The sequence below is a fragment of the Hyla sarda genome, unplaced genomic scaffold (assembly GCF_029499605.1).
Source record: "Hyla sarda isolate aHylSar1 unplaced genomic scaffold, aHylSar1.hap1 scaffold_1985, whole genome shotgun sequence".
NCBI lineage: Eukaryota > Metazoa > Chordata > Amphibia > Anura > Hylidae > Hyla > Hyla sarda.
The window spans coordinates 37,367-59,027 of record NW_026608644.1 but is presented as its reverse complement, the minus strand read 5'-3'; the positions used below and the strand labels follow the sequence as shown (position 1 = coordinate 59,027).

General features: G+C 44.7%; 7 non-coding genes and 1 pseudogene across 7 annotated transcripts; all 8 read left to right on the top strand.

Moving 5' to 3' along the window:
- Window positions 1–605: 605 nt before the first annotated feature.
- LOC130317313 (U2 spliceosomal RNA) lies at window positions 606–794 on the top strand. The gene has a single exon (XR_008864460.1). It is a non-coding gene; the product is annotated as a U2 spliceosomal RNA (small nuclear RNA).
- A 2,089-nt stretch (window positions 795–2,883) lies between these two features.
- On the top strand, window positions 2,884–3,074 carry LOC130317311 (U2 spliceosomal RNA). The gene has a single exon (XR_008864458.1). It is a non-coding gene; the product is annotated as a U2 spliceosomal RNA (small nuclear RNA).
- Window positions 3,075–5,164: 2,090 nt separating this feature from the next.
- Window positions 5,165–5,355, top strand: LOC130317310 (U2 spliceosomal RNA). The gene has a single exon (XR_008864457.1). It is a non-coding gene; the product is annotated as a U2 spliceosomal RNA (small nuclear RNA).
- A 2,085-nt stretch (window positions 5,356–7,440) lies between these two features.
- On the top strand, window positions 7,441–7,631 carry LOC130317308 (U2 spliceosomal RNA). The gene has a single exon (XR_008864456.1). It is a non-coding gene; the product is annotated as a U2 spliceosomal RNA (small nuclear RNA).
- Window positions 7,632–14,429: 6,798 nt separating this feature from the next.
- Window positions 14,430–14,605, top strand: LOC130317315 (U2 spliceosomal RNA; annotated as a pseudogene).
- A 2,091-nt stretch (window positions 14,606–16,696) lies between these two features.
- On the top strand, window positions 16,697–16,889 carry LOC130317314 (U2 spliceosomal RNA). Its single transcript, XR_008864461.1, has one exon. It is a non-coding gene; the product is annotated as a U2 spliceosomal RNA (small nuclear RNA).
- Window positions 16,890–18,976: 2,087 nt separating this feature from the next.
- Window positions 18,977–19,167, top strand: LOC130317307 (U2 spliceosomal RNA). The gene has a single exon (XR_008864455.1). It is a non-coding gene; the product is annotated as a U2 spliceosomal RNA (small nuclear RNA).
- Window positions 19,168–21,263: 2,096 nt separating this feature from the next.
- LOC130317305 (U2 spliceosomal RNA) lies at window positions 21,264–21,454 on the top strand. Its single transcript, XR_008864453.1, has one exon. It is a non-coding gene; the product is annotated as a U2 spliceosomal RNA (small nuclear RNA).
- The last annotated feature ends 207 nt before the right edge of the window (window positions 21,455–21,661 follow it).

The following is a 21,661-nucleotide window of genomic DNA, read 5'->3' as shown; positions in this document are numbered from 1 at the left end:
GGCCTTGCAGAGTGTAAACAACAACAACCCAGCTTTGTTGTGTATGTAACCAAAGGGATTTGTGATGTCACCTAGAACCTTCACAGCAGCGACAGCTTTATGAGGAGCATCAGCACTGCTCTGCCTGAGCAGAACCATCACCGCCATAGGTTGTCAAATAACCCGGATTTAACCCACACAGGTAAGTCCAATGGGGTGCAGGCATGTCCTCTATGCTTACAGTCTTCCCGTGGGTGTTGGTTTGATACCGTTTGGGGACAGCCAAGGAGGCATCTGCAGGCAACAAAGGTAGGTGGTGTGCTTGTGTGTGTGTTTCCTATGCAGATCCTAAGCCCAGTGTCACATGCAAGTAGGAGGAGTAAGAAGGGTTCCTGGCAAATCCGGGTTATGGATTGCATTTAAAAAGGCCCCGTGGGAAGTGCAATGGGCCCCTGTCTTGCTGCTTAGCAATAATGGTATGGGTTTAGGTTCTGCATGTGTGTACTGGTGGTTGACTGCCCCCCAGCCCAGAGTGTGCATGGAAAATTGTCTGGCAGCCTCCCTGACAGCAAGCAGTGATAGTAGCCCATGAAGGGGACCTTGTTGGGCCCGCCCCTTTCACGGTTATCGCTTCTCGGCCTTTTGGCTAAGATCAAGTGTAGTATCTGTTCTTATCAGTTTAATATCTGATACGTCCCCTATCTGGGGACCATATATTAAATGGATTTTGAGAACGGGGGCCGATTTCGAAGCTTGCTTCGTCGCCCTATGCATTGACCCGATATGGCAGTATCTTCGGGTACAGTGCACCACCCCCTTAACAGGGTTAAAAAGAAAGATTCCTACTTTCATTGCTACCTGCTTGCTGGCTAGCCAGCTAGCCAGCCCTGTGGGCCTTGCTGCTGCTGCAGCCAATAAACAAAAGGTGGTGCTGCTGCTGCTTCTGCTTCATGCTTGTGTCTGGCCCCTGTTGGAGCGTCCAGGCACAGGACTTCTGCTGCTGCTGACTAAATGGCCTCCTTAATTGGATCATTTGAGTAGCCAGCACACCTGTGCAGGTAGGCATGACATGATAGGCAGCTGCCTTGATAGCGGGTGGGTGCTGAATGTTCCTAATTGACAAAATAAGATTAATGCTTATGAAGAAATATAAAATCTCATCCCTTCCCCAATATCGCGCCCACACCCCTACCCCTTAATTCCCTGGTTGAACGTGATGGACATGATGTCTTTTTCGACCGTACTAACTATGTAACTATGTAACATAACATGTGGGGGGGGGGGGGGTCTCCTGGCTGTTCACACAGGTGTGTCATTGCTGTACATTGACCATGCATTGCTTCTGTGGTATTGCAAAGGCAAAGACAAATGCTTCCAGCCATCCATTGCACTAATGGATTGGTCATCAGCTGGCTGTCTATGTCCCGCATCAATATAGACCAAAGTACAGAGGGTTAGGCTATGCTATTGTGCACCTACCTGATGCATCAGCAGAGTGCGAGGCCCTTGCTAAAATTCTGTGCACAGACTTTGAGATCTATGCTTAGACTGTATCTAAACCTGCTCCAACATGGGACTGACATTCTGGCCTACTTTCAGCCGATGCGACTTGTCTGTCGCTGAACAGTCGCTTTTTATGTATTCAGCACCTATGTATAATGTTGTAAAAATGCTCTAGAAGCTAAAGTCGCAGAAATGTCACACATATTTGGCCTGCAACTTCTGTGCGACAAATTCAGACAGGAAAAATCAGTATAAATCCTTAGAAAATTATCCCCCAGTGTCTCCATCTGCTGGCGGTATTGAATAAGCATTGCTGCACTGATGGGGTATGCATTAGACGAAAAAAAAGAAGAAAAAGAAGAATAATACGCCCAGAAAAGAGGCGAAAAGGAGAAAAACGTAAAAAAACGTGAAAAAAAAGTAAGAGGAAGAGAAGGGAAAAAAAGGTGGAAATGGGTTTAAAAGTGATTTCGGCGGAGAAATATATATATATATATATATATATATATATATATATATATATATATATGCGCACACACACACATAGATATAAACGTATTCTCCGTTGAGATATTGCAGCCGCTGCTGTGTCCAGGCCCAGGAGCCTTAGCACTGTGCTGTGATGTCACTCAATACCACTGACATCACTAGGTGTAAACAACATCTCTCCTTTGCTGTGTATGTGACTATGGAGCTGTTTGGTGATGTCGTCTATTACGGCCTTCATAGAAGCAACAGGAGATTGTTGCATCCATCTTGAACCCTCAGAACTACAGTGCTATGATGTCACTCACTTCCACAGGCCTTGCAGAGTGTAAACAACAACAACCCAGCTTTGTTGTGTATGTAACCAAAGGGATTTGTGATGTCACCTAGAACCTTCACAGCAGCGACAGCTTTATGAGGAGCATCAGCACTGCTCTGCCTGAGCAGAACCATCACCGCCATAGGTTGTCAAATAACCCGGATTTAACCCACACAGGTAAGTCCAATGGGGTGCAGGCATGTCCTCTATGCTTACAGCTTCCCGTGGGTGTTGGTTTGATACCGTTTGGGGACAGCCAAGGAGGCATCTGCAGGCAACAAAGGTAGGTGTGTGCTTGTGTGTGTGTTTCCTATGCAGATCCTAAGCCCAGTGTCACATGCAAGTAGGAGGAGTAAGAAGGGTTCCTGGCAAATCCGGGTTATGGATTGCATTTAAAAAGGCCCCGTGGGAGTGCAATGGGCCCCTGTCTTGCTGCTTAGCAATAATGGTATGGGTTTAGGTTCTGCTGTGTGTACTGGTGGTTGACTGCCCCCCAGCCCAGAGTGTGCATGGAAAATTGTCTGGCAGCCTCCCTGACAGCAAGCAGTGATAGTGCCCATGAAGGGGACCTTGTTGGGCCCGCCCCTTTCACGGTTATCGCTTCTCGGCCTTTTGGCTAAGATCAAGTGTAGTATCTGTTCTTATCAGTTTAATATCTGATACGTCCCCTATCTGGGGACCATATATTAAATGGATTTTTGAGAACGGGGGCCGATTTCGAAGCTTGCTTCCGTCGCCCTATGCATTGACCCGATATGGCAGTATCTTCGGGTACAGTGCACCACCCCCTTACAGGGTTAAAAAGAAAGATTCCTACTTTCATTGCTACCTGCTTGCTGGCTAGCCAGCTAGCCAGCCCTGTGGGCCTTGCTGCTGCTGCAGCCAATAAACAAAAGGTGGTGCTGCTGCTGCTTCTGCTGCTTCTGCTTCTGCTTGTGTCTGGCCCCTGTTGGAGCGTCCAGGCACAGGACTTCTGCTGCTGCTGACTAAATGGCCTCCTTAATTGGATCATTTGAGTAGCCAGCACACCTGTGCAGGTAGGGCATGACATGATAGGCAGCTGCCTTGATAGCGGGTGGGTGCTGAATGTTCCTAATTGACAAAATAAGATTAATGCTTATGAAGAAATATAAAATCTCATCCCTTCCCCAATATCGCGCCACACCCCTACCCCTTAATTCCCTGGTTGAACGTGATGGACATATGTCTTTTTTCGACCGTACTAACTATGTAACTATGTAACATAACATGGGGGGGGGGGGGTCTCCTGGCTGTTCACACAGGTGTGTCATTGCTGTACATTGACCATGCATTGCTTCTGTGGTATTGCAAAGGCAAAGACAAATGCTTCCAGCCATCCATTGCACTAATGGATTGGTCATCAGCTGGCTGTCTATGTCCCGCATCAATATAGACCAAAGTACAGAGGGTTAGGCTATGCTATTGTGCACCTACCTGATGCATCAGAAGGTGCGAGGCCCTTGCTAAATTCTGTGCACAGACTTTGAGATCTATGCTTTAGACTGTATCTAAACCTGCTCCAACATGGACTGACATTCTGGCCTACTTTCAGCCGATGCGACTTGTCTGTCGCTGAACAGTCGCTTTTTATGTATTCAGCACCTATGTATAATGTTGTAAAAATGCTCTAGAAGCTAAAGTCGCAGAAATGTCACACATATTTGGCCTGCAACTTTCTGTGCGACAAATTCAGACAGGAAAAATCAGTATAAATCCTTAGAAAATTATCCCCCAGTGTCTCCATCTGCTGGCGGTATTGAATAAGCATTGCTGCACTGATGGGGTATGCATTAGACGAAAAAAAAGAAGAAAAAGAAGAATAATACGCCCAGAAAAGAGGCGAAAAGGAGAAAAACGTAAAAAAACGTGAAAAAAAAGTAAGAGGAAGAGAAGGGAAAAAAAGGTGGAAATGGGTTTAAAAGTGATTTCGGCGGAGAAATATATATATATATATATATATATATATATATATATATATATATATGCGCACACACACACATAGATATAAACGTATTCTCCGTTGAGATATTGCAGCCGCTGCTGTGTCCAGGCCCAGGAGCCTTAGCACTGTGCTGTGATGTCACTCAATACCACTGACATCACTAGGTGTAAACAACATCTCTCCTTTGCTGTGTATGTGACTATGGAGCTGTTTGGTGATGTCGTCTATTACGGCCTTCATAGAAGCAACAGGAGATTGTTGCATCCATCTTGAACCCTCAGAACTACAGTGCTATGATGTCACTCACTTCCACAGGCCTTGCAGAGTGTAAACAACAACAACCCAGCTTTGTTGTGTATGTAACCAAAGGGATTTGTGATGTCACCTAGAACCTTCACAGCAGCGACAGCTTTATGAGGAGCATCAGCACTGCTCTGCCTGAGCAGAACCATCACCGCCATAGGTTGTCAAATAACCCGGATTTAACCCACACAGGTAAGTCCAATGGGGTGCAGGCATGTCCTCTATGCTTACAGCTTCCCGTGGGTGTTGGTTTGATACCGTTTGGGGACAGCCAAGGAGGCATCTGCAGGCAACAAAGGTAGGTGTGTGCTTGTGTGTGTGTTTCCTATGCAGATCCTAAGCCCAGTGTCACATGCAAGTAGGAGGAGTAAGAAGGGTTCCTGGCAAATCCGGGTTATGGATTGCATTTAAAAAGGCCCCGTGGGAGTGCAATGGGCCCCTGTCTTGCTGCTTAGCAATAATGGTATGGGTTTAGGTTCTGCTGTGTGTACTGGTGGTTGACTGCCCCCCAGCCCAGAGTGTGCATGGAAAATTGTCTGGCAGCCTCCCTGACAGCAAGCAGTGATAGTGCCCATGAAGGGGACCTTGTTGGGCCCGCCCCTTTCACGGTTATCGCTTCTCGGCCTTTTGGCTAAGATCAAGTGTAGTATCTGTTCTTATCAGTTTAATATCTGATACGTCCCCTATCTGGGGACCATATATTAAATGGATTTTTGAGAACGGGGGCCGATTTCGAAGCTTGCTTCCGTCGCCCTATGCATTGACCCGATATGGCAGTATCTTCGGGTACAGTGCACCACCCCCTTACAGGGTTAAAAAGAAAGATTCCTACTTTCATTGCTACCTGCTTGCTGGCTAGCCAGCTAGCCAGCCCTGTGGGCCTTGCTGCTGCTGCAGCCAATAAACAAAAGGTGGTGCTGCTCTGCTTCTGCTTCTGCTTGTGTCTGGCCCCTGTTGGAGCGTCCAGGCACAGGACTTCTGCTGCTGCTGACTAAATGGCCTCCTTAATTGGATCATTTGAGTAGCCAGCACACCTGTGCAGGTAGGGCATGACATGATAGGCAGCTGCCTTGATAGCGGGTGGGTGCTGAATGTTCCTAATTGACAAAATAAGATTAATGCTTATGAAGAAATATAAAATCTCATCCCTTCCCCAATATCGCGCCACACCCCTACCCCTTAATTCCCTGGTTGAACGTGATGGACATATGTCTTTTTTCGACCGTACTAACTATGTAACTATGTAACATAACATGGGGGGGGGGGGGGTCTCCTGGCTGTTCACACAGGTGTGTCATTGCTGTACATTGACCATGCATTGCTTCTGTGGTATTGCAAAGGCAAAGACAAATGCTTCCAGCCATCCATTGCACTAATGGATTGGTCATCAGCTGGCTGTCTATGTCCCGCATCAATATAGACCAAAGTACAGAGGGTTAGGCTATGCTATTGTGCACCTACCTGATGCATCAGAAGGTGCGAGGCCCTTGCTAAATTCTGTGCACAGACTTTGAGATCTATGCTTTAGACTGTATCTAAACCTGCTCCAACATGGACTGACATTCTGGCCTACTTTCAGCCGATGCGACTTGTCTGTCGCTGAACAGTCGCTTTTTATGTATTCAGCACCTATGTATAATGTTGTAAAAATGCTCTAGAAGCTAAAGTCGCAGAAATGTCACACATATTTGGCCTGCAACTTTCTGTGCGACAAATTCAGACAGGAAAAATCAGTATAAATCCTTAGAAAATTATCCCCCAGTGTCTCCATCTGCTGGCGGTATTGAATAAGCATTGCTGCACTGATGGGGTATGCATTAGACGAAAAAAAAGAAGAAAAAGAAGAATAATACGCCCAGAAAAGAGGCGAAAAGGAGAAAAACGTAAAAAAACGTGAAAAAAAAGTAAGAGGAAGAGAAGGGAAAAAAAGGTGGAAATGGGTTTAAAAGTGATTTCGGCGGAGAAATATATATATATATATATATATATATATATATATATATATATATATATATGCGCACACACACACATAGATATAAACGTATTCTCCGTTGAGATATTGCAGCCGCTGCTGTGTCCAGGCCCAGGAGCCTTAGCACTGTGCTGTGATGTCACTCAATACCACTGACATCACTAGGTGTAAACAACATCTCTCCTTTGCTGTGTATGTGACTATGGAGCTGTTTGGTGATGTCGTCTATTACGGCCTTCATAGAAGCAACAGGAGATTGTTGCATCCATCTTGAACCCTCAGAACTACAGTGCTATGATGTCACTCACTTCCACAGGCCTTGCAGAGTGTAAACAACAACAACCCAGCTTTGTTGTGTATGTAACCAAAGGGATTTGTGATGTCACCTAGAACCTTCACAGCAGCGACAGCTTTATGAGGAGCATCAGCACTGCTCTGCCTGAGCAGAACCATCACCGCCATAGGTTGTCAAATAACCCGGATTTAACCCACACAGGTAAGTCCAATGGGGTGCAGGCATGTCCTCTATGCTTACAGCTTCCCGTGGGTGTTGGTTTGATACCGTTTGGGGACAGCCAAGGAGGCATCTGCAGGCAACAAAGGTAGGTGTGTGCTTGTGTGTGTGTTTCCTATGCAGATCCTAAGCCCAGTGTCACATGCAAGTAGGAGGAGTAAGAAGGGTTCCTGGCAAATCCGGGTTATGGATTGCATTTAAAAAGGCCCCGTGGGAGTGCAATGGGCCCCTGTCTTGCTGCTTAGCAATAATGGTATGGGTTTAGGTTCTGCTGTGTGTACTGGTGGTTGACTGCCCCCCAGCCCAGAGTGTGCATGGAAAATTGTCTGGCAGCCTCCCTGACAGCAAGCAGTGATAGTGCCCATGAAGGGGACCTTGTTGGGCCCGCCCCTTTCACGGTTATCGCTTCTCGGCCTTTTGGCTAAGATCAAGTGTAGTATCTGTTCTTATCAGTTTAATATCTGATACGTCCCCTATCTGGGGACCATATATTAAATGGATTTTTGAGAACGGGGGCCGATTTCGAAGCTTGCTTCCGTCGCCCTATGCATTGACCCGATATGGCAGTATCTTCGGGTACAGTGCACCACCCCCTTACAGGGTTAAAAAGAAAGATTCCTACTTTCATTGCTACCTGCTTGCTGGCTAGCCAGCTAGCCAGCCCTGTGGGCCTTGCTGCTGCTGCAGCCAATAAACAAAAGGTGGTGCTGCTGCTGCTTCTGCTGCTTCTGCTTCTGCTTGTGTCTGGCCCCTGTTGGAGCGTCCAGGCACAGGACTTCTGCTGCTGCTGACTAAATGGCCTCCTTAATTGGATCATTTGAGTAGCCAGCACACCTGTGCAGGTAGGGCATGACATGATAGGCAGCTGCCTTGATAGCGGGTGGGTGCTGAATGTTCCTAATTGACAAAATAAGATTAATGCTTATGAAGAAATATAAAATCTCATCCCTTCCCCAATATCGCGCCACACCCCTACCCCTTAATTCCCTGGTTGAACGTGATGGACATATGTCTTTTTTCGACCGTACTAACTATGTAACTATGTAACATAACATGGGGGGGGGGGGGGTCTCCTGGCTGTTCACACAGGTGTGTCATTGCTGTACATTGACCATGCATTGCTTCTGTGGTATTGCAAAGGCAAAGACAAATGCTTCCAGCCATCCATTGCACTAATGGATTGGTCATCAGCTGGCTGTCTATGTCCCGCATCAATATAGACCAAAGTACAGAGGGTTAGGCTATGCTATTGTGCACCTACCTGATGCATCAGAAGGTGCGAGGCCCTTGCTAAATTCTGTGCACAGACTTTGAGATCTATGCTTTAGACTGTATCTAAACCTGCTCCAACATGGACTGACATTCTGGCCTACTTTCAGCCGATGCGACTTGTCTGTCGCTGAACAGTCGCTTTTTATGTATTCAGCACCTATGTATAATGTTGTAAAAATGCTCTAGAAGCTAAAGTCGCAGAAATGTCACACATATTTGGCCTGCAACTTTCTGTGCGACAAATTCAGACAGGAAAAATCAGTATAAATCCTTAGAAAATTATCCCCCAGTGTCTCCATCTGCTGGCGGTATTGAATAAGCATTGCTGCACTGATGGGGTATGCATTAGACGAAAAAAAAGAAGAAAAAGAAGAATAATACGCCCAGAAAAGAGGCGAAAAGGAGAAAAACGTAAAAAAACGTGAAAAAAAAGTAAGAGGAAGAGAAGGGAAAAAAAGGTGGAAATGGGTTTAAAAGTGATTTCGGCGGAGAAATATATATATATATATATATATATATATATATATATATGCGCACACACACACATAGATATAAACGTATTCTCCGTTGAGATATTGCAGCCGCTGCTGTGTCCAGGCCCAGGAGCCTTAGCACTGTGCTGTGATGTCACTCAATACCACTGACATCACTAGGTGTAAACAACATCTCTCCTTTGCTGTGTATGTGACTATGGAGCTGTTTGGTGATGTCGTCTATTACGGCCTTCATAGAAGCAACAGGAGATTGTTGCATCCATCTTGAACCCTCAGAACTACAGTGCTATGATGTCACTCACTTCCACAGGCCTTGCAGAGTGTAAACAACAACAACCCAGCTTTGTTGTGTATGTAACCAAAGGGATTTGTGATGTCACCTAGAACCTTCACAGCAGCGACAGCTTTATGAGGAGCATCAGCACTGCTCTGCCTGAGCAGAACCATCACCGCCATAGGTTGTCAAATAACCCGGATTTAACCCACACAGGTAAGTCCAATGGGGTGCAGGCATGTCCTCTATGCTTACAGCTTCCCGTGGGTGTTGGTTTGATACCGTTTGGGGACAGCCAAGGAGGCATCTGCAGGCAACAAAGGTAGGTGTGTGCTTGTGTGTGTGTTTCCTATGCAGATCCTAAGCCCAGTGTCACATGCAAGTAGGAGGAGTAAGAAGGGTTCCTGGCAAATCCGGGTTATGGATTGCATTTAAAAAGGCCCCGTGGGAGTGCAATGGGCCCCTGTCTTGCTGCTTAGCAATAATGGTATGGGTTTAGGTTCTGCTGTGTGTACTGGTGGTTGACTGCCCCCCAGCCCAGAGTGTGCATGGAAAATTGTCTGGCAGCCTCCCTGACAGCAAGCAGTGATAGTGCCCATGAAGGGGACCTTGTTGGGCCCGCCCCTTTCACGGTTATCGCTTCTCGGCCTTTTGGCTAGATCAAGTGTCTGGTCAGGAGGATCCTGGGAGTTTGTCCTACCTTTTTCAAGGGGGGCTGCTACGAGGAACCGAAAAGGCGATCGACAAGATGGGTGTTCGCATCCGTTACCTTACATCCGGTGAAACGCGGATTCGTTTTTCCTTTCGCTTTGATGTTGATGAAGACAAGCAAGAACTCGTCCAACTTTCTTATTTTGTGAAAGAAACTCTCTACAAGCTTCTTGGGGTGAAGAAAGAGAACATCGTCTGTCTCAGAGATCCTCGGAAGGGCAGCTTCATCCTAACTCTGGACTCTGCTTATGCATGCCAGAATCTTTTTGAGAAGCTGAAAAGCAATCAAGACCTTGCTGAGCTTGATGGGATCACGGTCACAGTGTTGTATACTGGTGGCGATATTCCTCTAGTTGTGTGTATGCACAATCCCTTTGTGACTGTGTCCCATATTGAGCTCTTTTTGGGGAAATACTGCAGTTCTGTTAAGTATTCCCATAAGGTGATGAATTCAGAAGACCTATGGACGGGGAAACATAAGTTTTTTGTGAAAATGAAGGAGGATGCTACTGGCATTGGAGGGTTGTGTCATCCACCCTCCAACTTTTCTATCGGTCGGGATAAGGGCTATTTGTTTTATCCCGAGATGCCTACTTTTTGTAGGAAATGTAAGAAATTCGGACATACTATGGAAGTTTGCACGGACACTACAGTTCGCTGTGGTCGGTGCAATCAAGAAGGCCATGTTTCTAAGGACTGTGCTAAAATCGTCTGCAACATTTGTGGTGAAGAAGGCCATGCCTTTAAAGATTGCAGTCTCCGTTCCAGTGTAGCTAGATCGTGGGCTGACCGTGTAGCGGGGAGAGTGGGTGTAGTGCAAGCTGAAGTACCACCTGCGAAAGCACCCCAGCGGTCTGAGGCGCCTTCAGAAAAGCCGGCTGTAACTTCTGATGTCGTGGCGGAGCTTATGGACCTTTCTGCTGCTGTGCCTGAGACAGAGGGGAGACCTTCTGTGGAGGGTTCTGGTGGTGGAGGGTCACTAGTGAGCAGTGAAGCCATGGAGGTTGGCGTGAAGGAGATCAAGCGGAAGAAGGAACTCGGAGATGAGCCACAACTTGGCATTAAACGGCCTGTCAAAAAAAGCTCAGACGAATGTGAGGACAGTCAACATGCATGGAGGCCTTCTATAAGATCAGCGTCCGATCCAAAAAATATCAAACAGTTCGAAAGCCCGGAGTCACCTGTGGGTTTCATATCGGACTCAAACTCCAGTAGCGAATAGCTTCCATAAAGTGCTCCTCTCTTAATGTGAGAGGTCTAAAGAGCCCTACGAGAAGGGCTGCTTTGTTTAGTTTTTTAGAGACCTTGGACTGTTCTCTGTTCTTTTTACAAGAATGTGGAATTGAACATAGTCCAAATTATGAGGACCTTTGTCGTGGCTGGACTTTGGGACCATCGGTCTGGTCAGGTGACAATCTGAGCAGATCTTCAGGTGTTGGGATCTTGTTTAGAGGTTCAGATGCACAAGTTTTGTCCTTCTTAGAAATTATACCTGGTAGAGCGCTATTAGTTAATATTAAGTACAATGGCTCGGAGATTAAGCTTTTTAACATCTATGCTTCTCCTGAAAAAAATGATAGAGCCGACTTGATTAATGATATTCAGGCTTTTATCCCAGGTTCAACACCTATTTTAATGGCTGGAGATTTTAATTGTTGTATGAGTGGTGATCATCGTGAGAGTGGAAGTGTGCATGTCAGAGTGGATAAAACAGAGAAACAGATTAAGAGTATGACTGAGGATTTTAACTTTACCGATGTCTGGAGGAGAAAATACCCAGACGACCCTGGTTACACATGGGAAAATAATGTCTGCAAATCCAGGATTGATTTTATTTTTTTATCGGAAAGTTTTAATCTAGTTGATGTTTCTCTTTTATCGAATATTTTCTCTGATCATAAGTTATTATATGCACATGTCACTTTACCTGGCCTAGAGAAAGGCAGAGGCGTTTGGAAGCTCAACACTACTTTATTAGAGGACATGAAAGCAAAAAATGATTTTATTGCTGCTTATAACAAATGGAGATTGCGTCAATCCCAATATAAAAATATTTTGGATTGGTGGGAGGATGTTAAAAAGTGGACTAAACTGTTTTTTATCCGTGTGGGCATCCAAAAGGCTAAGGAGAAAAAGTTATGGTTTAAAATGTTAAACACTAAAATCCAAACATATTATAAACTAAAGCAAGCCGGGCTTGAGATGGATGATGTTATTGCTCAGACAAAGAATGAAATAAAAAATGCCATTAGTCAAAAAGGAAAAGAAATGATTTTTAACAGCAAGGTGCAATGTCTGGAGAATGATGAAAAGTGTTCGAGATTCTTTTTTAAGAAGGTGGTGGGAAAGAAAGAAATGATATCTGTAATTGAAGGGAAGATAACTAATGAAGAGATGTTGCGAGAAGCACAAGTATTTTATCAGGAGCTTTTTAATAAAAAAGATATTGATATTTCCTTTACTAATGATGTTTTAGATACCTTGGATTCAAAACTTGACAAAACTGACCAAGAGAGCCTTTGTGATGAAATCTTTTTACCTGAACTTTTAAGCACCTTTAAGAGTTTTTTAAATGGTAAAACACCTGGTTCGGATGGGTTGCCAGTTGAATTTTATCTGTGTTTTTGGTCCATTTTAAAAGATGATCTTTTAGGTATTTTTAACTGTGCTTTTAAATCTGAGATTTTACCTGCGTCCTGGAGAGATGGTGTTGTTACTCTGATTTTTAAAAAAGGAGACATCTCTAAATTAGAAAATTGGAGGCCTATTACCCTGCTAAATACAGACTATAAGGTTTTAGCAAAAATTTTAGCAAATAGGCTCAAGCAGGTAATTGCTAAGGTTATACACAGTGACCAAGTATGCGGAGTACCTGGAAGGAAAATAAGTGATCATCTAAACCTTGTAAAAGATGTTTTATGGTATCAGAAACAATGTGATCAGAAATTGGCAATTTTATCCTTGGATTTTCAAAAGGCTTATGACCGTGTTTCTCATGATTTTTTATGGTTGGTTTTAAAGAAAATGAATTTTCCTGATTTTATTGTTGGAAAAATTGCACTTTTATATAAAAACTGTTTTAGTCGTATTTTAATTAACGGTTTTTTATCCCAAGAGGTATGTTTACAGTCTGGGGTGAAACAGGGGTGCCCCCTATCACCCATTCTTTTCATATGTGCAATAGAACCTCTGTTGAATGTTTTGAGAAAAGATAAGTTCATTAGAGGAGTGCCAATCCCTGGAAGTGGAGGACAGAGCGTAAAGACGATAGCATACATGGATGATGTTAATATTCTATGTTCAGATGAACCATCCCTGAAACGTGCTATCAGACAGACAGAATTTTTTTGTGAGGGCTCTGGCTTCAAATTAAATAAAAATAAATGTGATTGCTTTGCAATAGGGAATTGGGGCAATACGGAGGTGAATGTGCAATATGATAAAATCAAAATCTTGGGTGTCATCTTTGACAATGAAAATAATGGAGAGGAAAGCTGGTCCATCGTCAAAGAGAAAGTGCAAAAGAAAATAAGTTTTTGGAAAATGAGGAAATTAACAATAGAAGGAAAAGTACTGATAATGAAAGCTTTGTTGCTACCTATCATGCTATATTTAAGCTTGGTTTTCCCACCGAGTGAACGCACCTTGAAGTTTTTAAACAAGATTTGCTTTCATTTTTTATGGGGGTCTAAAATGGATAAACTCAGGAGAGATGTAATGATGAAGACAAAGAAATTGGGGGGTAAGGATGTGCCTGATTTAAAAAGGTTTTTATATATTCACTTTTTTTCTATGTGTTTTAATGGCTTGCAAAGAAACTGTTATTGGTCTTATTTTTTAAAATATGCTGCAGGTCACATTTTTAGAAAAAGAAAGTGGATAACCTTACCTTTAACGTCCCCAATCTTATTTATTCCCCCAGCGCACTATGTGGTTTTAGAAAAGATTATTCGTATTTATGGCATTGCTAATTTTAGTCAAGAAATTTGTAGTAATGCACGAAAATTAGTTCCTGAAATCAGGAAGATAGAACAGATTTGCTTAATATCTAATTATTCCACTGAGAAATCTCTAAGAGTTTGGAGGATGGTGAATATGGGATTCTTATCTAATGACTTAAAAGATCTGGCCTGGCAGATAGCACATCAATGTTTGCCTACCAGAGAATTCCAACACAGAAGAGGATTGTGTCGTAGTGCAAAGTGCCCGAGAATGGGGTGTCCTAGTGAGGAAACAGTTTTACACCTTTTTTGGAACTGTTTTTACGCCCAAGAGATATGGCATTTGATAGGACCCTTACTAAAATTCATTTCTGATCTTAATTTTTTAAATCATGAAGTTATTTTATATGGATTTTATAATGTTTTATCTGTGGAGAAGTCTCGGGTTTTGTGGATTAGTATAAATTGTATTAAAATTGCACTATGGAAGACGAGGAATATTCTTCTTTTTAAAAGAGACACTATTACCTCTAAAGATTGTGTTCGCCTAGCTCTTAGTGAGATGTATGTTTTCTATTTATTGGATAAAAAAAGATTAGGTCACAAAGTGGCTAAAAGTCTTTGGAATCTACATCTGTGGAATATGCTTTTAGCAGACTAAGTGTAATCTGGACTGCGTAAGGTCTATTAGTCTAAGAATATTATATCTAAAAGTAAAAAATCTGTTCTTATCAGTTTAATATCTGATACGTCCCCTATCTGGGGACCATATATTAAATGGATTTTTGAGAACGGGGGCCGATTTCGAAGCTTGCTTCCGTCGCCCTATGCATTGACCCGATATGGCAGTATCTTCGGGTACAGTGCACCACCCCCTTACAGGGTTAAAAAGAAAGATTCCTACTTTCATTGCTACCTGCTTGCTGGCTAGCCAGCTAGCCAGCCCTGTGGGCCTTGCTGCTGCTGCAGCCAATAAACAAAAGGTGGTGCTGCTGCTGCTTCTGCTGCTTCTGCTTCTGCTTGTGTCTGGCCCCTGTTGGAGCGTCCAGGCACAGGACTTCTGCTGCTGCTGACTAAATGGCCTCCTTAATTGGATCATTTGAGTAGCCAGCACACCTGTGCAGGTAGGGCATGACATGATAGGCAGCTGCCTTGATAGCGGGTGGGTGCTGAATGTTCCTAATTGACAAAATAAGATTAATGCTTATGAAGAAATATAAAATCTCATCCCTTCCCCAATATCGCGCCACACCCCTACCCCTTAATTCCCTGGTTGAACGTGATGGACATATGTCTTTTTTCGACCGTACTAACTATGTAACTATGTAACATAACATGGGGGGGGGGGGTCTCCTGGCTGTTCACACAGGTGTGTCATTGCTGTACATTGACCATGCATTGCTTCTGTGGTATTGCAAAGGCAAAGACAAATGCTTCCAGCCATCCATTGCACTAATGGATTGGTCATCAGCTGGCTGTCTATGTCCCGCATCAATATAGACCAAAGTACAGAGGGTTAGGCTATGCTATTGTGCACCTACCTGATGCATCAGAAGGTGCGAGGCCCTTGCTAAATTCTGTGCACAGACTTTGAGATCTATGCTTTAGACTGTATCTAAACCTGCTCCAACATGGACTGACATTCTGGCCTACTTTCAGCCGATGCGACTTGTCTGTCGCTGAACAGTCGCTTTTTATGTATTCAGCACCTATGTATAATGTTGTAAAAATGCTCTAGAAGCTAAAGTCGCAGAAATGTCACACATATTTGGCCTGCAACTTTCTGTGCGACAAATTCAGACAGGAAAAATCAGTATAAATCCTTAGAAAATTATCCCCCAGTGTCTCCATCTGCTGGCGGTATTGAATAAGCATTGCTGCACTGATGGGGTATGCATTAGACGAAAAAAAAGAAGAAAAAGAAGAATAATACGCCCAGAAAAGAGGCGAAAAGGAGAAAAACGTAAAAAAACGTGAAAAAAAAGTAAGAGGAAGAGAAGGGAAAAAAAGGTGGAAATGGGTTTAAAAGTGATTTCGGCGGAGAAATATATATATATATATATATATATATATATATATATATATATATATATGCGCACACACACACATAGATATAAACGTATTCTCCGTTGAGATATTGCAGCCGCTGCTGTGTCCAGGCCCAGGAGCCTTAGCACTGTGCTGTGATGTCACTCAATACCACTGACATCACTAGGTGTAAACAACATCTCTCCTTTGCTGTGTATGTGACTATGGAGCTGTTTGGTGATGTCGTCTATTACGGCCTTCATAGAAGCAACAGGAGATTGTTGCATCCATCTTGAACCCTCAGAACTACAGTGCTATGATGTCACTCACTTCCACAGGCCTTGCAGAGTGTAAACAACAACAACCCAGCTTTGTTGTGTATGTAACCAAAGGGATTTGTGATGTCACCTAGAACCTTCACAGCAGCGACAGCTTTATGAGGAGCATCAGCACTGCTCTGCCTGAGCAGAACCATCACCGCCATAGGTTGTCAAATAACCCGGATTTAACCCACACAGGTAAGTCCAATGGGGTGCAGGCATGTCCTCTATGCTTACAGCTTCCCGTGGGTGTTGGTTTGATACCGTTTGGGGACAGCCAAGGAGGCATCTGCAGGCAACAAAGGTAGGTGTGTGCTTGTGTGTGTGTTTCCTATGCAGATCCTAAGCCCAGTGTCACATGCAAGTAGGAGGAGTAAGAAGGGTTCCTGGCAAATCCGGGTTATGGATTGCATTTAAAAAGGCCCCGTGGGAGTGCAATGGGCCCCTGTCTTGCTGCTTAGCAATAATGGTATGGGTTTAGGTTCTGCTGTGTGTACTGGTGGTTGACTGCCCCCCAGCCCAGAGTGTGCATGGAAAATTGTCTGGCAGCCTCCCTGACAGCAAGCAGTGATAGTGCCCATGAAGGGGACCTTGTTGGGCCCGCCCCTTTCACGGTTATCGCTTCTCGGCCTTTTTTGGCTAAGATCAAGTGTAGTATCTGTTCTTATCAGTTTAATATCTGATACGTCCCCTATCTGGGGACCATATATTAAATGGATTTTTGAGAACGGGGGCCGATTTCGAAGCTTGCTTCCGTCGCCCTATGCATTGACCCGATATGGCAGTATCTTCGGGTACAGTGCACCACCCCCTTACAGGGTTAAAAAGAAAGATTCCTACTTTCATTGCTACCTGCTTGCTGGCTAGCCAGCTAGCCAGCCCTGTGGGCCTTGCTGCTGCTGCAGCCAATAAACAAAAGGTGGTGCTGCTGCTGCTTCTGCTGCTTCTGCTTCTGCTTGTGTCTGGCCCCTGTTGGAGCGTCCAGGCACAGGACTTCTGCTGCTGCTGACTAAATGGCCTCCTTAATTGGATCATTTGAGTAGCCAGCACACCTGTGCAGGTAGGGCATGACATGATAGGCAGCTGCCTTGATAGCGGGTGGGTGCTGAATGTTCCTAATTGACAAAATAAGATTAATGCTTATGAAGAAATATAAAATCTCATCCCTTCCCCAATATCGCGCCACACCCCTACCCCTTAATTCCCTGGTTGAACGTGATGGACATATGTCTTTTTTCGACCGTACTAACTATGTAACTATGTAACATAACATGGGGGGGGGGGGGTCTCCTGGCTGTTCACACAGGTGTGTCATTGCTGTACATTGACCATGCATTGCTTCTGTGGTATTGCAAAGGCAAAGACAAATGCTTCCAGCCATCCATTGCACTAATGGATTGGTCATCAGCTGGCTGTCTATGTCCCGCATCAATATAGACCAAAGTACAGAGGGTTAGGCTATGCTATTGTGCACCTACCTGATGCATCAGAAGGTGCGAGGCCCTTGCTAAATTCTGTGCACAGACTTTGAGATCTATGCTTTAGACTGTATCTAAACCTGCTCCAACATGGACTGACATTCTGGCCTACTTTCAGCCGATGCGACTTGTCTGTCGCTGAACAGTCGCTTTTTATGTATTCAGCACCTATGTATAATGTTGTAAAAATGCTCTAGAAGCTAAAGTCGCAGAAATGTCACACATATTTGGCCTGCAACTTTCTGTGCGACAAATTCAGACAGGAAAAATCAGTATAAATCCTTAGAAAATTATCCCCCAGTGTCTCCATCTGCTGGCGGTATTGAATAAGCATTGCTGCACTGATGGGGTATGCATTAGACGAAAAAAAAGAAGAAAAAGAAGAATAATACGCCCAGAAAAGAGGCGAAAAGGAGAAAAACGTAAAAAAACGTGAAAAAAAAGTAAGAGGAAGAGAAGGGAAAAAAAGGTGGAAATGGGTTTAAAAGTGATTTCGGCGGAGAATATATATATATATATATATATATATATATATATATATATATATGCGCACACACACACATAGATATAAACGTATTCTCCGTTGAGATATTGCAGCCGCTGCTGTGTCCAGGCCCAGGAGCCTTAGCACTGTGCTGTGATGTCACTCAATACCACTGACATCACTAGGTGTAAACAACATCTCTCCTTTGCTGTGTATGTGACTATGGAGCTGTTTGGTGATGTCGTCTATTACGGCCTTCATAGAAGCAACAGGAGATTGTTGCATCCATCTTGAACCCTCAGAACTACAGTGCTATGATGTCACTCACTTCCACAGGCCTTGCAGAGTGTAAACAACAACAACCCAGCTTTGTTGTGTATGTAACCAAAGGGATTTGTGATGTCACCTAGAACCTTCACAGCAGCGACAGCTTTATGAGGAGCATCAGCACTGCTCTGCCTGAGCAGAACCATCACCGCCATAGGTTGTCAAATAACCCGGATTTAACCCACACAGGTAAGTCCAATGGGGTGCAGGCATGTCCTCTATGCTTACAGCTTCCCGTGGGTGTTGGTTTGATACCGTTTGGGGACAGCCAAGGAGGCATCTGCAGGCAACAAAGGTAGGTGTGTGCTTGTGTGTGTGTTTCCTATGCAGATCCTAAGCCCAGTGTCACATGCAAGTAGGAGGAGTAAGAAGGGTTCCTGGCAAATCCGGGTTATGGATTGCATTTAAAAAGGCCCCGTGGGAGTGCAATGGGCCCCTGTCTTGCTGCTTAGCAATAATGGTATGGGTTTAGGTTCTGCTGTGTGTACTGGTGGTTGACTGCCCCCCAGCCCAGAGTGTGCATGGAAAATTGTCTGGCAGCCTCCCTGACAGCAAGCAGTGATAGTGCCCATGAAGGGGACCTTGTTGGGCCCGCCCCTTTCACGGTTATCGCTTCTCGGCCTTTTGGCTAAGATCAAGTGTAGTATCTGTTCTTATCAGTTTAATATCTGATACGTCCCCTATCTGGGGACCATATATTAAATGGATTTTTGAGAACGGGGGCCGATTTCGAAGCTTGCTTCCGTCGCCCTATGCATTGACCCGATATGGCAGTATCTTCGGGTACAGTGCACCACCCCCTTACAGGGTTAAAAAGAAAGATTCCTACTTTCATTGCTACCTGCTTGCTGGCTAGCCAGCTAGCCAGCCCTGTGGGCCTTGCTGCTGCTGCAGCCAATAAACAAAAGGTGGTGCTGCTGCTGCTTCTGCTGCTTCTGCTTCTGCTTCTGCTTGTGTCTGGCCCCTGTTGGAGCGTCCAGGCACAGGACTTCTGCTGCTGCTGACTAAATGGCCTCCTTAATTGGATCATTTGAGTAGCCAGCACACCTGTGCAGGTAGGGCATGACATGATAGGCAGCTGCCTTGATAGCGGGTGGGTGCTGAATGTTCCTAATTGACAAAATAAGATTAATGCTTATGAAGAAATATAAAATCTCATCCCTTCCCCAATATCGCGCCACACCCCTACCCCTTAATTCCCTGGTTGAACGTGATGGACATATGTCTTTTTTCGACCGTACTAACTATGTAACTATGTAACATAACATGGGGGGGGGGGGGTCTCCTGGCTGTTCACACAGGTGTGTCATTGCTGTACATTGACCATGCATTGCTTCTGTGGTATTGCAAAGGCAAAGACAAATGCTTCCAGCCATCCATTGCACTAATGGATTGGTCATCAGCTGGCTGTCTATGTCCCGCATCAATATAGACCAAAGTACAGAGGGTTAGGCTATGCTATTGTGCACCTACCTGATGCATCAGAAGGTGCGAGGCCCTTGCTAAATTCTGTGCACAGACTTTGAGATCTATGCTTTAGACTGTATCTAAACCTGCTCCAACATGGACTGACATTCTGGCCTACTTTCAGCCGATGCGACTTGTCTGTCGCTGAACAGTCGCTTTTTATGTATTCAGCACCTATGTATAATGTTGTAAAAATGCTCTAGAAGCTAAAGTCGCAGAAATGTCACACATATTTGGCCTGCAACTTTCTGTGCGACAAATTCAGACAGGAAAAATCAGTATAAATCCTTAGAAAATTATCCCCCAGTGTCTCCATCTGCTGGCGGTATTGAATAAGCATTGCTGCACTGATGGGGTATGCATTAGACGAAAAAAAAGAAGAAAAAGAAGAATAATACGCCCAGAAAAGAGGCGAAAAGGAGAAAAACGTAAAAAAACGTGAAAAAAAAGTAAGAGGAAGAGAAGGGAAAAAAAGGTGGAAATGGGTTTAAAAGTGATTTCGGCGGAGAAATATATATATATATATATATATATATATATATATATATATATATATGCGCACACACACACATAGATATAAACGTATTCTCCGTTGAGATATTGCAGCCGCTGCTGTGTCCAGGCCCAGGAGCCTTAGCACTGTGCTGTGATGTCACTCAATACCACTGACATCACTAGGTGTAAACAACATCTCTCCTTTGCTGTGTATGTGACTATGGAGCTGTTTGGTGATGTCGTCTATTACGGCCTTCATAGAAGCAACAGGAGATTGTTGCATCCATCTTGAACCCTCAGAACTACAGTGCTATGATGTCACTCACTTCCACAGGCCTTGCAGAGTGTAAACAACAACAACCCAGCTTTGTTGTGTATGTAACCAAAGGGATTTGTGATGTCACCTAGAACCTTCACAGCAGCGACAGCTTTATGAGGAGCATCAGCACTGCTCTGCCTGAGCAGAACCATCACCGCCATAGGTTGTCAAATAACCCGGATTTAACCCACACAGGTAAGTCCAATGGGGTGCAGGCATGTCCTCTATGCTTACAGCTTCCCGTGGGTGTTGGTTTGATACCGTTTGGGGACAGCCAAGGAGGCATCTGCAGGCAACAAAGGTAGGTGTGTGCTTGTGTGTGTGTTTCCTATGCAGATCCTAAGCCCAGTGTCACATGCAAGTAGGAGGAGTAAGAAGGGTTCCTGGCAAATCCGGGTTATGGATTGCATTTAAAAAGGCCCCGTGGGAGTGCAATGGGCCCCTGTCTTGCTGCTTAGCAATAATGGTATGGGTTTAGGTTCTGCTGTGTGTACTGGTGGTTGACTGCCCCCCAGCCCAGAGTGTGCATGGAAAATTGTCTGGCAGCCTCCCTGACAGCAAGCAGTGATAGTGCCCATGAAGGGGACCTTGTTGGGCCCGCCCCTTTCACGGTTATCGCTTCTCGGCCTTTTGGCTAAGATCAAGTGTAGTATCTGTTCTTATCAGTTTAATATCTGATACGTCCCCTATCTGGGGACCATATATTAAATGGATTTTTGAGAACGGGGGCCGATTTCGAAGCTTGCTTCCGTCGCCCTATGCATTGACCCGATATGGCAGTATCTTCGGGTACAGTGCACCACCCCCTTACAGGGTTAAAAAGAAAGATTCCTACTTTCATTGCTACCTGCTTGCTGGCTAGCCAGCTAGCCAGCCCTGTGGGCCTTGCTGCTGCTGCAGCCAATAAACAAAAGGTGGTGCTGCTGCTGCTTCTGCTGCTTCTGCTTCTGCTTGTGTCTGGCCCCTGTTGGAGCGTCCAGGCACAGGACTTCTGCTGCTGCTGACTAAATGG